At 39.4% G+C, this 16,431-nt stretch overlaps 1 pseudogene; it reads left to right on the forward strand.

Moving 5' to 3' along the window:
* The first annotated feature begins 1,052 nt into the window (after positions 1-1,052).
* Positions 1,053-16,431, forward strand: part of LOC150036775 (uncharacterized) — a 33,094-nt pseudogene continuing 17,715 nt past the window's right edge.

Raw genomic sequence — 16,431 nt, forward strand, 5'->3', positions numbered from 1 at the left:
TCATATATTTGTGAATAGCATGATCGCATAACTTGTGCTGGCTGGGGTTACCCTTGCGATCAGGCTTAATGATGCAGTGAATTTATCCCCTCCATTATTTTATCTATTTTTCCATGCATCTTATTACGCGTTAACAGTTGCTGCATCTCTACCAACTTTCATAGTCATACTTCCATTACTTAATCTGTTTAGTTAGGAGTAGAAGTAGTGCATAGCCTTTTAACTTCATTATTCTTTTATTCATCACTGCAAACACATTACTTCGCAACATTTAGTTACAAGTCCCTGAGTTCGACCTTGAATCACCCCGAGAAACTTGCAATCTCGTTATACTTGGCGAAAGAGCAAGAAAACTTGTGCCAGGAATGCATGGTCATAGCATACATTCTTAAACGCATCTTGCATATTTCTTAGTCCAATGCATGACCATCGACGCATGGAGATCAATGGATATCATAAGACGCACGCATATTTACTCCATTTTCCACCCTCTCTGGAGAATCGCGTTCGATTGAAGAGTGTCCATGGAACCTGCAGTCAATCTATTTTGTCAAGAACAACCCTTTCTCAAATACATACAACCACAGGTGGAGAAACCACCCTAATTTTACTTGAAAAAATAACCAACAACAAGGTTACCAACCTATGGCGCATAAAGAAGGACCACCAGGATTTTTCCAACGAACTAACGGTCAACAGCAACAACAAGCCAGTAGCTCACAAGCACCGCCATCATCCTCTCTAGAGAACCTATTAAAACAATACATTGAAAAGAATGAGATGGTCCTCCAGAACTAGGCAACTTCCATCCGAAATCTAGAAATCCAAATAGGACAGATTACGGGAGAGCTGAAAAATAGACCGCAAAGGACGTTGCTGAGTCAATTGAGCTCCCTCGCAACCCAGGGAACACAAGGAAAGAGCACTGGCAAGCAATCACCCTGCGAAGTGGAAAGACGACAGCGGAAGAAAGGAAGGATCCTAGTAGGACCAATCCGAATGCGATGGAATCAAAGAAACCGTTGACGCAAAATGAATCAGAAGAGCCCGAAATGATGGAACCTGAAGTTGCGAAGCCTCTAGAACATGGAACAGTGAAAGTACAACTACCACCATACCCGCAAAGACTGATGAAGAAGCAAAATGATGAAGGTCAGTATCATCGCTTTCTGGAAATATTAAAACAACTACACATCAACGTTCCTTTTATAGAAGCGATAGAGTAGTTGCCAAAATATGCCAAGTTTTTAAAGAATATGGTGTCAAAGAAAAGAAGCATAGGAAAGTTTGCTATGGTGGCATTGATGCAAAAATCTAACACTATAATCCCATTAAAGATGCGCGACCTAGGAAGCTTTACGATACCTTGCTCAATTGGCAGGATCTACATCGGCCAAGCGCTATGTGATCTTGGGGCGAGTATAAATTTAATGCCACTTTCAATCTTCAAAGAATTGAATGTGGGGTAGCTGACGCCCACGACAGTGACTCTCCAGCTTGCAGACAGGTCCCTATTTCACCCTGAGGAAAAGTTGAAGGATGTCTTGGTCACAATCGATAAATTCATTCTACCACTAGACTTCATCATTCTAGACTATGAGGCGGACAAAGATGTGCCTATCATATTGGGACGACCATTTCTATCTACTGGTCATGCCCAAATTGATGTGCACAAAGGAGAGATCACGATGAGTATAAATGGGAAGAATCTCAGGTTTAACATCATCAAAGCGATGAAGTATCTAGAAGATGAATACCTATCAGAATTTGACAATGAACACAGTTGCGATGAAGAAGTGGAGTCCGAAGAAGAAGAAGAAGAAAGAAAGGATGCGACAACATCCTTAGCCATGTAATCACGGAGACAGTCAACAATGAAGAAAAATTGAATTTGAATGAAGAGAGAAAAACACAAAAACCTTCCTTAGAACAGCCACCTACCTTGGAGCTGAAAACTCTGCCAAGTCATTTGAAGTATGTTTTCCTTGGGAAAAATGAAACCTTGCCGGTGATAATATCCTCTACGCTACTGGAAAAACAAGAAAATGCGCTGCTCAGCATCCTGAAAAAGTATATAAAAGCAATCGGATGGAAACTAGCAGACTCGCATTTATTATCGCAAAACGCATACGTCATCAACCTTACAAGTTTTTGGCGATTAAATTCCAAGCGAACAAGTTTTTGGCGTCGTTGCCAGGGAACTTGGCAGGTAATTGTTTGTTGAGTTTTGTGTTTTCGCAGGCAGCCTTTTTATCTTGGGAGTATTGCAGCTTGTGTGACCAAGTTGCAACCAATATTGAAGAGTAGGCGATGTGCCAAAAGCCAGTATTGACCCTAAGATAGAAAGGCAATCAATCGCATGAGCTGAAGGCAGTTCTAAGCACATGGTGGCCAACATGCGCCCAACAATTTCCGGAAGTTCCAATGGTCAGGGCAAGCTCTTGACCTAAGCAGTTGAGAGCAATCTCCTGCATGGGAGACTCCTTGCAGTGATAACACTCCAATTTCTCCAGGGACGTCTTCTACTCTATCTTTACCTTACTTTTCTAGTTTAGTTTATTTTTCTTGTTATTTTGGATATGCGGCTGCTTCTTGGTTGTGGTGCGTTTGCTCCTTGTAGGTGCGAAAATAATTCTCCTCGATGCGCAGTTACAATGGAAGAATTCCTTTCATCCTTCAACGCATGGCTTCGATCGCATGAATTTCAACGTATGATCGTATGCGTTATTCTGCTTAAGGTTCTTTTCTTGTTATCTTATTATCCTTTTGAAATTCTCCTTGTTTAATTGCGTTCTTTTGCGATGCATCTATGATGGTACGTATAATTCACCACATCTACTAACTAAGCATCGCAAGGCGCTCCCTAATTTTAATAGCTTCTTCAAATTTTGAAAGTCTTAAGTTTTATTATGTGCAAACCTTTGCTCAAACATTTATTACCGCATTCCTGTTGAGTGTGTTTTAGCTTTGCGGTGAGAGCGCTGCCAACCTCTAAGTTTGGGGGTGGTAGCGATCCCGGAGAATTGCGTTCATTACATTGCAATCATTCCAAAAAAAAAAAAAATTGAGAATAACAACTCCATTGTCAACGCAATGGGGAAACCTATGTTGATAAGAGTTAAGTTGTGAAAGGCACTTACCCGTAGTTGGATGTCCACATGACACACGTGGGGGTAAGCCAAAATGAAAGTAAGTCACCAAGATCAACGCATAAGTGCAACTCCTCTGTTGGGCGCAAACAAAATTAAGCGAGACAAGAGTTGAGTTGAATATGGAACGCAACCGAAGTTGGATGCCCGCATGACACACGTGGGGGAAGCCAAAACGAAGAGCTTAACCAGGTTCAATGTTGCATCCTAATAATTAATCGCATAGTTTTGAACGAACAAATTCTCAAAAGCTAAACGCAAAGTTGCGGTGAATGAATAAAATGTTTTTGAGCAAAGGCTTGCCAGATTTAAACTTAGAAAATATCTTTTTGAAGAAGCAGCCGAAGTTGAGGAGAGCGTTGCGGCCATGGTCAGTGGTATGAGTAATTATATTCTGAGAGGCTGGTCATCGCAAGGGAATGCCGGAGGGTGATTTAAGAATTTCTTGAGTATAATGCATGCTTGAGGACAAACATGATTCTAAGTAAGGGGGTGTGATGATGGGCAGAAATGCACATCATCTTAGGCCTTTTATTTAGAATTATGAAGGCTGTTAAGCAGAATATGCAACAATTATGTTAGGAATTCATGAGAAAATGAGTTTGCGTCATTCAGCATTAAGAATCTCGGCTAACCCATTATTATGCGTTATTATGCGTTCAATTGTCTATCTTTGTAGCTAACGCAGAAAGCAGACGCAGACGCAGAAGCCGGGCTATCGCAAAGACAACCGCATGCGGAGAAATTCTCCATCGCAAAGGTGAACACATACGTTCAACGCATGGGTGTTGCGGTAATCAACCGCATGCGTCCAACGCATAGGAGTTGTGATCGTCAAGCGATTGCGATCATCATGTAGAAGTTGCGATAATCAAACGAATGCGGTCATTGCAAGATTGCGGCTACACGATGATAACCACAATAGTGGGATGAACGCAAGGTTGGTGGATGGAAACATTAACGCATATCTCGGGAAAACCAAAAGATGATGATGACATTTCACCTACCATGCCATTAGCAGTAGAGATTCAAAAAAGGATCAACGCGTCGCAAATTTCAGAATCAGAGCAGGTCCATTAATGCTATTGGCGATCTATCTCTATAAATAGAAGTCGATGAGCAGAATTTCATTTTATCCAAGTTTCGGCCTTCGGGCAAATCCTTGTGATTCAGACGAAAGCGTGAGAGGAAAGCTTGAGAGTTCTTCATCTCCTTCATCCATTCTGAGTGACGACCAGAGCCTTCGCCGTAGTTAGATCTTGAGAGAGTCAGCTCCACCGCCCTTCCATGGCACCACCGGCAGCCTTGACACACATCTGCTAGAAGCAAGACATTGCTTTCAGCTAGCCTTTTCCATTTCTCTTCTTTTCTTATATTGTATTGTATTACATTTTAGCTTAAGAAATTAATACATTTTGTGACCAATGCATTTATGTATTTCCTTCAATTCCATCTCCATCTTCATTACTTAGTATCCTTAACTTTCATCGCATCACTTAGTGAGATTGTTAGAGTATCGCACACTTAATCATGCGACATAGGAATATGAAGCATGTAGCAAACCACCGGGAGGTGCTCGTTGCGTGAGTGTGTGAGAAAACCTCATTTGCTTAGTGTGAACCTGTAGCAATGCTTGTCTATAATCGGACGCAGTGCTTATCTATGAGTAAAGTTAGCAACAACTAACTGCCCGGGAGGGTAAGTGGTTGGTCGCATTAAGCAGTGTAAGCAAGTATTCACTAAAGATAGGAATAATCTTATGTTAGCCAAGTTTATGCGGTTACCTTGTCTTATGAGCACATCATTCATCATTTAGGCATACTTGAGAGAGTAGTCTAAAAACCAAATCTAAGACTCGAGAGAGCAGATTGGAACACATAAGCAAGAATGGGGAACTTAGGAATAAGCTCCGTTTGCTATTACACAGTGTATGTACCCTACGGAGAAGATGTTGCATGTGTCCAAGAAGTAGGATACGGTGGTATGTGGTCATCTTGTTTATGTGTGGGAGCACATGAGTAGGAATAGAGACTTGGGAATAAGGCCTCTTGACACTTCGCATATATATCGCATGCGTCCTAAAGTTAGGTGCAAGTGTGTGTAGCATGATCCAATAGCCTGCGTTGGCTGAGGTTCCCCTTGTGGTTAAACTTAGGGTTGCGATGAAGACATCTTCACATTTTATCTATTTTTCCATGCATTTACTACGCATCAACAGTTGTTGTGTCTCTACCTCTCATTAATACTTCCAATGCTTTGTCTGTTAGTTAGGAGTAGGAGTAGTTATTAGCTTAAAGCCCCCCATCATTCTTTTATTCATCTACCACAAACACATTACTGCATACGTCTAGCTACAAGTCCCTGAGTTCGACCTCGGATCACTCAAGAAAGTTGCGTTCGCGTTATACTTGGCGCGAGCGTAAGAAAACTTGTGACAGGAATGCATGGTCATCGCATATAAGAGTAACGCATATTTTCATTCCAACGCATGACCACCGATGCATAAGAATTAACGCATAGCTTAAGACATGCATCGCACAATTACGTTCACTAAATTTCGTGAACTTTCGGTTGAAGGTATTGGGAGCACCACCTCAGGTTCGATGGTAGGGGCACTCTCCGTGCTCGGCCCCTTGGGTTTTTCGGTAATTCTAGGGGTTGGCTTGGGCTGGGCGGCTAGCGACAAGGAAAGCCGCCTCCCGCGAGGTGATAGGGGCGTGGGAAGGGGATGATGATTGGGAAGAGGAATGAGATGATTGTTCGGCCATGGGTTTGGTTAAGGGAAAGAAGTTGAAAATTTTTCGTTCTTCGAAAGAAAATGCGAATGGCAGTCAAGATATCCAGAGAGTTTTTTCTTAGGGTTTTCGCAAAAAGAATGAAAGTAAACTCCAACGGGTTGAGGAGGGGCGATTTAAAGTTTGGGCCATGATGGGCCCAACGCAATTGCTACGTTGGCAGGCTTTGGTAATCCAAAAAGCCTGCCACGCCCCTCCCATTATGACATAGCAGGAAAGGACGTCCTTTCGTCTGCTATGTAATAATTTCCTCGGGAGCTGAAGCGATCGTTCGAATACCATTTCTGCGAATATTTTATCATCATTTCTTTTTTTCTTTTTTATTTTTTAAGACAGGCACAATGTTTAGTTGTTAATACAATACGTCCGTTCCACAAATGCATATTTGTGGAGGATGGGCGCAATGTATATACTAGCGTAACACATCCATCAACTCAACGTAACTTAGGAGGACGGGCGCAAGGTATTTCTACCAGCGCAACACATCTGTCAACGCAATACATTTTTAGAAGATAAACACAAAGTGTATCCATTAACTTAAGATACACCCGTCGATGCAATGCATACCTGATGTTTCAATGTATCACCAACATCGCAACGCTTATCCCGAAACCATATCGATAAGACATTGTGATGTTCACTTACATCATTCATTCAACAGAGTAAGATCTACACAAGCTGAGATTGAAATGGAAATAACTTCAAATAGGCAGGAAACTAAATCAATGCAAGCAATAAACTAGTTTCAATAACGCTACAGCTTCACACTAAGAAAATGAGGTTTTCTCACACACTCACATAATGCACACCTCTCGATGGTTTGCTACATGCTTCATATTCCTATGCCGCATGATTAAGTGTGCGATACTCTAACAATCTCACTAAGTGATGCGATGAAAGTTAAGGATGCTAAGTAATGAAGATGGAGATGGAATTGAAGGAAATACAGAAATGCATTGATCACAAAATGTATTAATTTCTTAAGCCAAAATGTAATATAATACAATATAAGAAAAGAAGAGAAATGGAAAAGGCTAGCTGGAAGCAATGTCTTGCTTCTAGCAGATGTGTGTCAAGGCTGCCGGTGTTGCCATGGAAAGGTAGTGGAGTTGACTCTCTCAAAATCTAACTCCGGCGAAGGCTCCAGTCGTCACTCGGAATGGATGAAGGAGATGAAGAACTCTCGAGCTTTCCTCTCACGCTTTCGTCTGGATCACAAGGATCCACCCAAAAGCCGAAACTTGGATAAAATGAAATTCTGCTCATCGACTTCTATTTATAGAGGTTAATCGCCGACAACATTAATAGACCTGCTCTGATTCTGACATTTGCGATGCGTTGGTCCTTTTTTGAATCTCTGTTGCTAACGGCGTGGTAGGTGAAATGTAGCATTTACTAAACGATCGCATAACTAATGCTACGCGATTGTGTAGAGTTTTCTACACGACCGTTTAGAGTTTGCTACACAATCGTGTTGCATTGGCTGCATGATCGCATAGGCGCTCGCTTGCTAAATGATCATGCGGCATTGGATACTCGATGCAAGCTTGCGTGCTACACGATTGCGTAGACTATCCTGCTCATCACATAGTCATTAGCTATGCGATCGCATAGTATTTGATATTCGATGTATGCTTGCGTGCTACATGATCATGTAGACTATCTTGCTCATCGCATAGTCATACTACACGATCGCATAGTATTTGATACTCGATGCATGCTTTTGTGCTATATGATTGTGTAGACTATCACACTCATCGCATAATCATTAACTACATGATCGCATAGTGTTGCAAGCTCATTGTATAGCCGCTCGACGCATAGGTGCTTGCTACACGACAACTACAATGGTTCTTTGAGGAGCGGTTCGAGGCGAGCGGTTCCAGACCCGGTTCAACTATTTTGAATCGATGGACTCAAATATGTAATAGTTAGCCTTTTATTTTCTTGTTTAGAGAGTTTCTATCACGGTCCATCAACTTTTAGTATAAATATACATGTGATGTATGTTTTTATTAGATGTCATAATGTATGCCATATAGTTTTAAAATCCACCTTAGATTATGTATTTATATTCATGCATAATTTTATATTATAAGTGTTATAATATATAAATATGCATGATTTAAATTACATAAAGCACGCTCATGCATCATATATTATAAGAGTTATAGTATATGTATGCATGCATTATAGTATATCCATGCATCATTTATATTATAAGTGTTATAATATAAGGTTTAATGGTTGTATGGAATGTATGCTCTAGCATGGTTCATTACTTAATTATATAAATGTTATATATTAGTAATGAATGAACATTGCATGATGCATGACATCACTTTAGATAATCTTATAAACGTTATAATTTTATAAAGTATGTCAATGCTTGCAATGTCGGTTTTAATTTGTTTCATTTAATTTATAAGAGTTATAAATAAATGAAATTAGAAATTAAAATCAATAACCAAGAGTTGCATGCAAACTTAGATAAAATCATTTTTTTAAATAGTTTTAAAATATGATTGAGATAGACCTAAGTTCATAAATTTCTAATGAGATTTGAAATTAGATTAATCTTTTAAATCGATTTAATAGGATTAAATTGATTTCAATAAAAGATTAAATTTGTAGCAAATATATCTATAAGAGACCTTTTGTCTAAGGTGGGTTCTGGCTAGGCTAGGGCATTTCAGTTGACAGAAATGGAACACCCCTACCTGGGAACCTACCTGGAAAGGTGAATTAGATAGATTTGCTACAAGCATGCAATTGTTGATCAATATTTGTTAAAGTGTTTAATGAATGTTAATCAAAATTGTTTAACTTTCGAAAGTAAGTGTTACTATTGGGCAAACTTAAACAATCACTTAGTAAAAATAATTAGCCGTATTTTTCCTAAGTAAATTAAAACCTAGGTTGTTAAAATACTTAGTGGGAGGAAAGATGTATATGATATGTCATTTTTGCACTCACGTTTCTCCCTTAATATTCACACCGTGAGACTCATGCTTGGCCTTGAGGTGCCCTGAGAGTGTCCCCTTTCGGATGGTATTTGCATGGGTCAATATCAAGGTGAATGGAAAGAGTATTTATAGCAAGGGTTGAAGGATGCTTATAACTGTTCGATGAAAGCAATGATAAGGCTCAAGTCTACATCTTGGCAAGTCTGTCTAATGTTCTTACCAAGAAGCATGAGGTCATGATGTCTGCACGTCAAATCATGGAGTCCCTCTAGAAGATGTTTGGACAACCGTCCATTCAGATCTAGCACGAGGCCCTCAAGTACATTTACAACGTGTGCATGAAAGACAACCAATCATTGAGAGAACATGTTCTCGACTTGATGGTCTAGTTCAATGTTGTCGAAATGAACGATGCGGTCATCAACGAGCAGAGTCAGATGTGTTTTAATTTAGAATATCTTCCAAAGAGTTTTCTCCAATTTCACAACAATGTGGTTATGAAAAAAAATACAGTATAATCTAACTACCCTTCTAAATGAGTTACAGACATTTGAGTCCCTTATGAAAGGTAAGGGACCAGTAGAAGGAGAGGCAAATGTTGCCCATTCCAAAAAGTTCCATCAGAGTTCATCCTTTGGAACTAAGTCTATTCCTTCAACATTTGGTTCTAAAATGATTCAGAAAAAGAAAGGAGGAAAGGGGAAGGCTCCCGCTGTTGGGAAAGGAAAGGGAAAAGCGAAGGCTAATAAGGGAAAATGCTTCCATCGTAATGTGAATGGTCACTGGAAACGTAATTACCCCAAGTACCTTGCTGAGAAGAAGAAAGAAAAAGAAGTTAAATATGATTTACTTGTTCTGGAAACTTATTTAGTGCAAAATCACCATGATGCCTGAATACTTGATTCAGGAGCTACTAATCATGGTTGTTCTTCTTTACATGGAATTAGTTTCTTCCAGCAGCTCGAAGAGGGTGAAATGACGCTCAAGGTTGGAACAAGAGACGTCATTTCAGTTCGTGCAGTGGGTGCTGCTAAGTTATTTTTTGGAAGTAGATTTCTGGTTTTAGAAAACTTATACATTGTTCCCAAAATGAAAAGCAACCTTATTTCTATTTTCTATTTAATTGAACAATCGTACTTTGTTTCTTTTAATTCAAATGAAACGTTCATTATGAAAAATGGTGTGATGATTTGTTCAACTAAACTAGAAGACAACTTATATGTGTTAAGATTAATTGAATCAAAAGCACTTTTAAATTATGAGATGTTTAAAACTGCTAATACTGAAATAAAAGGGCAAATAATTTTTTCAAGTAACAATAATACGTATCTTTGATATTTGAGATTTGGCCAATCTCAATAGGATCGGGAGATTGGTAAAGAATTAACTTCTAGACAAGTTAAAAGATGATTCATCATTATGAAAAATGGTGTGATGATTTGTTCAACTAAACTAGAAGCAACTTATATGTGTTAAGACCAACTGAATCAAAAGCACTTTTAAATCATGAGATGTTTAAGACTGCTAATACTCATATAAAAAGGCAAAGAATTTCTCCAAGTAAGAATAATACGTATCTTTGATATTTGAGATTTGGCCACATAAATCTCGATGGGATCGAGAGATTGGTAAAGAATTAACTTCTAGACAAGTTAGAAGATGATTCATTGCCTTCATATGAATCCTATCTCGAAGAAAAAATGACTAAAATATCTTTTAGTGGAAAAGGTTATAGAGCCAAAGAGCCCTTAGAGCTCATACATTCAGATCTTTGTGGTCCAATGATTGTAAAGGCTAGAAGAGGGTACAAATACTTAATTTCTTTCATAGATGATTATTCGAGGTATGGTTTCTTATACCTAATGGAACATAAGTCTGAAGCCTTTGAAAAGTTCAAAGAGTATAAAGTTGAAGTTGAAAATCTATTAGGTAAAACAATTAAAACACTTCGATCTGATTGGGGTGGAGAGTACATAGATTTAGAATTTCATGACTATATGATAAAACATGGCATTCAATCCCTTCTCTCAGCACCTAGTACACCTTAGCCGAACGGTGTATCAAAAAGGAGAAATAGAACCTTATTAGATATGGTTCATTTTGTGATGACCTATGCTTAATTGCCTAACTCGTTTTGGAGGTATGCAGTAGAGACTGCAGTTCACATCTTGAATGATGTTCCCTTGAAGAGTGTTTCAAAAACACCTTTCGAGATATGGAGAGGGCATAAAACAAGTCTACGTTACTTCAAAATCTGGCATTGTCCTGCACATGTTTTAGTGACAAATCCTAAGATGTTGGAACCTCGTTTAAGATTATGCCAATTTGTTGGTTACCCAAAGGAAACGAAAGGTGATCTATTCTATGACCCCCAAGAAAATAAGGTGTTTGTATGACAAACGCTACATATTTTTAGGAAGACCACATGAAAGATCATAAACCATGAAGCAAAATAGTATTAAGTGATGCTACTGAATAATTAACAAGGGATGTTAATGCAGCTAGTCCTTCATAAAAAATTAATGAAGAAACCAGCAATTTAGGTTAGTCTCATCCTTCTCAATCGTTGAGAGTGCCTCGATGTAGTGGGAGGGCTATGAACAACCTGACTGTTACTTGGGTTTAACAGAAACTCAGGTTGTTATACCAAATGATGTTAAGGATCTATTGTCATATAAACATGCAATGAATGACGTAGACAAGGACTAATGGGTTAAAGTCATAGATCTGGAAATGGAGTCTAAGTCCTCCAATTCAGTATGGGATCTTGTAGATCCACCTGGAGGGTTAAAACCCATAGGGTGCAGATGGATCTATAAAAGAAAGAGAGATGTAGCTGAAAAGGTGCATACCTTCAAAGCTAGACTTGTAGCAAAGGGTTATACCCAAAGGGAAGGGGTTGACTATGAGGAAATTTTTTTCCCTGTTGCTATGATTAAGTCTATAAGAATTCTCTTGTCCATAGCCACATATTATGACTATGAGATATAGAAAATAGATGTCAAGACTGATTTATGGTAATTTTCAAGAAAATATTTTTATGTCTCAGCCCGAGGGGTTCATAGCTCGAGGTCAAGAGTAAAAAGCTTACAAGACATTTTACTTTATCAACGCATTTTTACTTTATCAACGCATTTTACTTTATCAACGCATCTTTACATTACAATGCATTTTACTTTATCAACGCATTTTTACTTCAACGCAATTTACATTTCTGTACAAACCAAAAATTATTTATTCATTATTAAAACCGGTCGCATGTACCACATTAGTATCGCATTTAACGACAACAATCCCCATGTTCGACCTTAGATCATTCTGAGAAACTTGTGTTGGAATTTTACTTGGTTTCAATGCAAGGAAACTTGTGACACGCACTACTTCATCGCATACTACGAGCATATCACTATCAATGCATACACTCAGAACGTAGTATCGCATAAAATGTCTTTATCGCAAAACACTTTAGCCTATATAAAACATCATTCATTTCATTCACAAGCCATGCGTTAGAGTTAGATAAAGAATAAATTATCATTCATCAATCAGTAGTGTGTATAAGTGATACAAAACATAACACAGCATAACACTTCATTCATATCCTTAAAAGTTTATGGCACCGTTGCCGAGGATTGGTAACAGTTAGTGTTGAATACTTTTGTAGTATTTTGTAGGACAGATCTCTGCTGTACTGTCTGTTTATCACAAAGAGCAGGCTGACGGTTTATGAGTACTAGAACTGATCCAAAAATTCTAAGCTGACCCAAGATCAGGTATATTTTTCGCGAAAGAGCACATCAGAACCAAATTACATGATGAGGAAACTTGGCAAATAATAATGAGAGGCCCGATGGGAATCAAGGGGTAAATTGGCCAGTGCAAGACCCTGTATTTCTTGTTGCTGACCGCAATATCCCCATGAGGAAGTATGTGGCATCGAATCTTTATAACTTCTCGCTCAGAATTTCAAGACCTATAGTTGCGGAGAATGCAAGGTTTGAGATAAGGCCGGTCATGCTTCAAATAATCCAAAATGCAGGACAATTCGGAGGTCTACAAGGAGAAGACCCGCATGCTCATTTGACCAGCTTAGTAGAAATGTGCAGCACATTTTCCATACCTGGTGTGACTCCCGAAGGATTTAGATTGTATCTCTTCCCGTATACACTACGAGATTAGGCAAGGAGGTGGGCTCAGTCACTAGAGCCAAATGAGATCAACGCATGGGATAAATTGATCGAAAGGTTTATGAATAAATTCTTCCCTCCAGTTGTTAACGCAAGGAGACAGAGGGATGTGTTGAATTTCAAAAAGAAGGGTTATGAAACTTTGAGCACCGCCTGGGTGCGATTCAGACAATTAGTGAAGAACTATCCGCACATTGGGATTCCTAATTGCGTTCTGATGGAGACTTTTTATAACGGCTTAGATCGATCAACACAAGCAGTTGCTGATGCCTCCGTGGCAGGAGAATTAATTTACAAGACGTATACGGAAGCAAAGCTCATCTTAGATCGCATTTCGTGAAATACAGATGACTGGGTGGATAACGGGTATGAGGAAAGAGGTTTGAAACAAAGAAGAGTAGAAAGTGCCATTGTACCAGCTGATACAATGAACACCCTAGCCGCCCAGATGGCCACAGTGACCTCGCTCATCTAGACTATGGCTATTCAGCAAGGACATTTCTCTCAAGGTTTAGTGCAAGCCAATGCGTTGATGCAAGTGGCCACAATAAATTGCGTTCAATGTGGAGAGGGACATTCAGTGGACGTCTGCCCGTTGAATCAACAATCCGTATACTCTATGCACAATGAATCATTCGGCAACACCTATAACCCTGGTTGGTGGAATCAGCTAACTTTCAATTGGGGAGGGAATCACAACTAGGGAGGCCATGGTAATCATCAGAGTAGTTATCCTGGGAATCGAGGTAATCCTCCGGTTTTCATTAATCAGAATCACAGCCAAGGTAATTTTCAGAGTATATAACCCTATGACCAACCGTCCTCCTCTAACACCTCTTCTAGTACCTCGTCTTTGGAAACAATATTGAAACAATATATTGAGAAGAACGAGGCAATCAAGCAATCACAAGCTTCCTCCCTTAAAAATTTGGAGGTGCAGATTGAACAGCTTGCGATCGAACTTAAGAATAGAGCATCTGGTACACTGCCTAGCAGCTCGGGAGCACCGGGACCACGTGGAAAAGAACAATGTCAAGCAGTGATATTGAGAAGTGGCAAGACAATGGTCCCCGTGCCACCAGTACCGGATTCAGTGATAAGGCCAGTAGACTCAATCATCAATGATGACCAATCAACCACGAACAACAGAACTACCAGTTCAGAAGAAAATACCTCTATACATAATGAATCTCAACAAGACTCAACATCAAAGTCACTGCAACCTCCAGCTCCTAAAACACGGGAAGCAAATGACCTCAATGAACAGCCAATTGAACTTAGTATGGCAGGATCCTCCACCTTTTCCATCCAGGTTGAGAAAGAAATATGACAGCAAACAATTCAAGAGGTTCTTGGATGTTCTCCGACAATTACATATCAACATTCCCTTAATAGAAGCGTTGGAACAAATGCCAAGTTATGTGAAATTTCTCAAGGATATACTTGTCAACAAGTGGAAGATCGGGGAGAATGAAACGATCACACTAACATATGAGTGTAGTGCACTCTTTCAGAACAACATCCCTACTACAATGAAAGATCTTGGGAGTTTCACATTGCCATGCTCAATAGGGGAAAAGAAGTCGGAAATGCGCTGTGTGACTTGGGGGCAAGTATAAATCTAATGCCCTTGTCAATGTTCAAAAAGTTAAATATCGGCAATGCAAGACCCACCACAGTTACTTTGCAGTTGGCCGATAGATCAATAACACATCTAGAGGGTAAAATAGAGGATGTACTTGTGCAAGTAGATAAGTTCATCTTCCCTACTGACTTTATCATATTAGATTATGAAGCTGACATTGAGGTGCCTATCATCTTGGGTTGCCCATTTCTCGTAACAGGGCGAGCACTGATCGATGTACAGAATGGAGAACTTACCATAAGTGTCGAGGATCAGCAAGTTAAGTTCAACATTCTCAATGCATTGAAATACCCAGGTGATATGGAAAATTGTCAATATGTTGGAGAATTGCAGGAAGAACATTGGCATGAGCCTTAAGAAGAATCGGAGGAAGAAGATTTTGGGATTGGTGCAATGTGGGAGGAAAATTGCACCGCAATATAAATTGAGTCAGATTTTGAAACGATCAAGTTATCTGAACGAACAACGCAACATACTAAGCCATCTTTAGAAGAACCACCCATGTAAGAGTTGAAGCCGTTGCCAGTGCACCTCAAATATGTTTATTTAGGAGGCAATAACACTTTACCGGTTATAATATCTACTTCACTAAGAAAAGAAAAGAAGGAAGCACTTATTCAAATCCTTAAGAACAACGCAAAAGCCTTGGGATGGACCTTAGTGAACATTCGAGGGATCAGTCCCTCGTATTGCATGCATAAGATTCGTCTTGAAGAAGGAAGAAAATGATCTATAGAGAGGCAGCGCCGTTTGAACCCTGCCATGAGAGAGGTTGTGAAGAAAGAGATAGTAAAGTGGCTTGATGTAGGCGTCATTTACCCCATATCTGATAGCAGCTGGGTAAGCCCAAGGCAATGCATTCCAAAGAAAGGGGGTATGACAGTCGTCACCAACAGCAAAAATGAATTAATTCCTACAAGGACAACAAGGGGTAGAGAATATGTATGGACTACCGCAAGTTAAATCTGGCCACAAAGAAGGACCACTTTTCACTTCTGTTTATTGATCAAATGTTAGATCGACTTGCTGGGAATGAATTCTTTTGCTTTCTTGACGACTATTTAGGGTATAATCAAATTGCGATTGCACCGGAAGATCAAGATAAAACAACTTTCACGTGCCCATTCGGCACATTTGTATTCCGTCGCATGCCATTTGGACTCTGTAATGCGCTAGGTACCTTCCAAAGGTGTATGATGGCCATATTTTTGGATTTCTTGGAGGAGTCAGTCGAGGTGTTTATGGATGATTTTTCAGTTTTTGGCAACACTTATGACTCTTGTTTATCAAATCTTGAAAAAGTCATGAAGAGATGTGTTGGAATAATTTAGGGACGCATTTTTTTTGTGTTTTATTTTTATCATTTAAGAAGGATGGGTTTGAACATGAAATCATGCGTTAGATATAACTGATGCATTTGCTCCCATGCGTCTGAGGTCATGCGTCAGAATGATGATGCATAAATCTTAGCATGCAATGATCACGCGTTCCTCTCACAAGTTTTCTTACGCTTGCGCCAAGTATAACACAAACACAAGTTTCTCGAGTAATCCGAGGTCGAACACGGGGACTTGTCACTCAATAGTATTTGTGAGGTGATGTGTTTGAGGCGATGAATAAGAATAAAAATAAAGCGAAGAAGGTTTAAATGTTTTACACACTACTCCTACTCCTAACTAAACAGATTGA

The sequence above is a fragment of the Benincasa hispida genome, chromosome 4 (assembly GCF_027475165.1).
Source record: "Benincasa hispida cultivar pf3 chromosome 4, pf3_genome.v1.1, whole genome shotgun sequence".
NCBI classification, from domain to species: domain Eukaryota; kingdom Viridiplantae; phylum Streptophyta; class Magnoliopsida; order Cucurbitales; family Cucurbitaceae; genus Benincasa; species Benincasa hispida.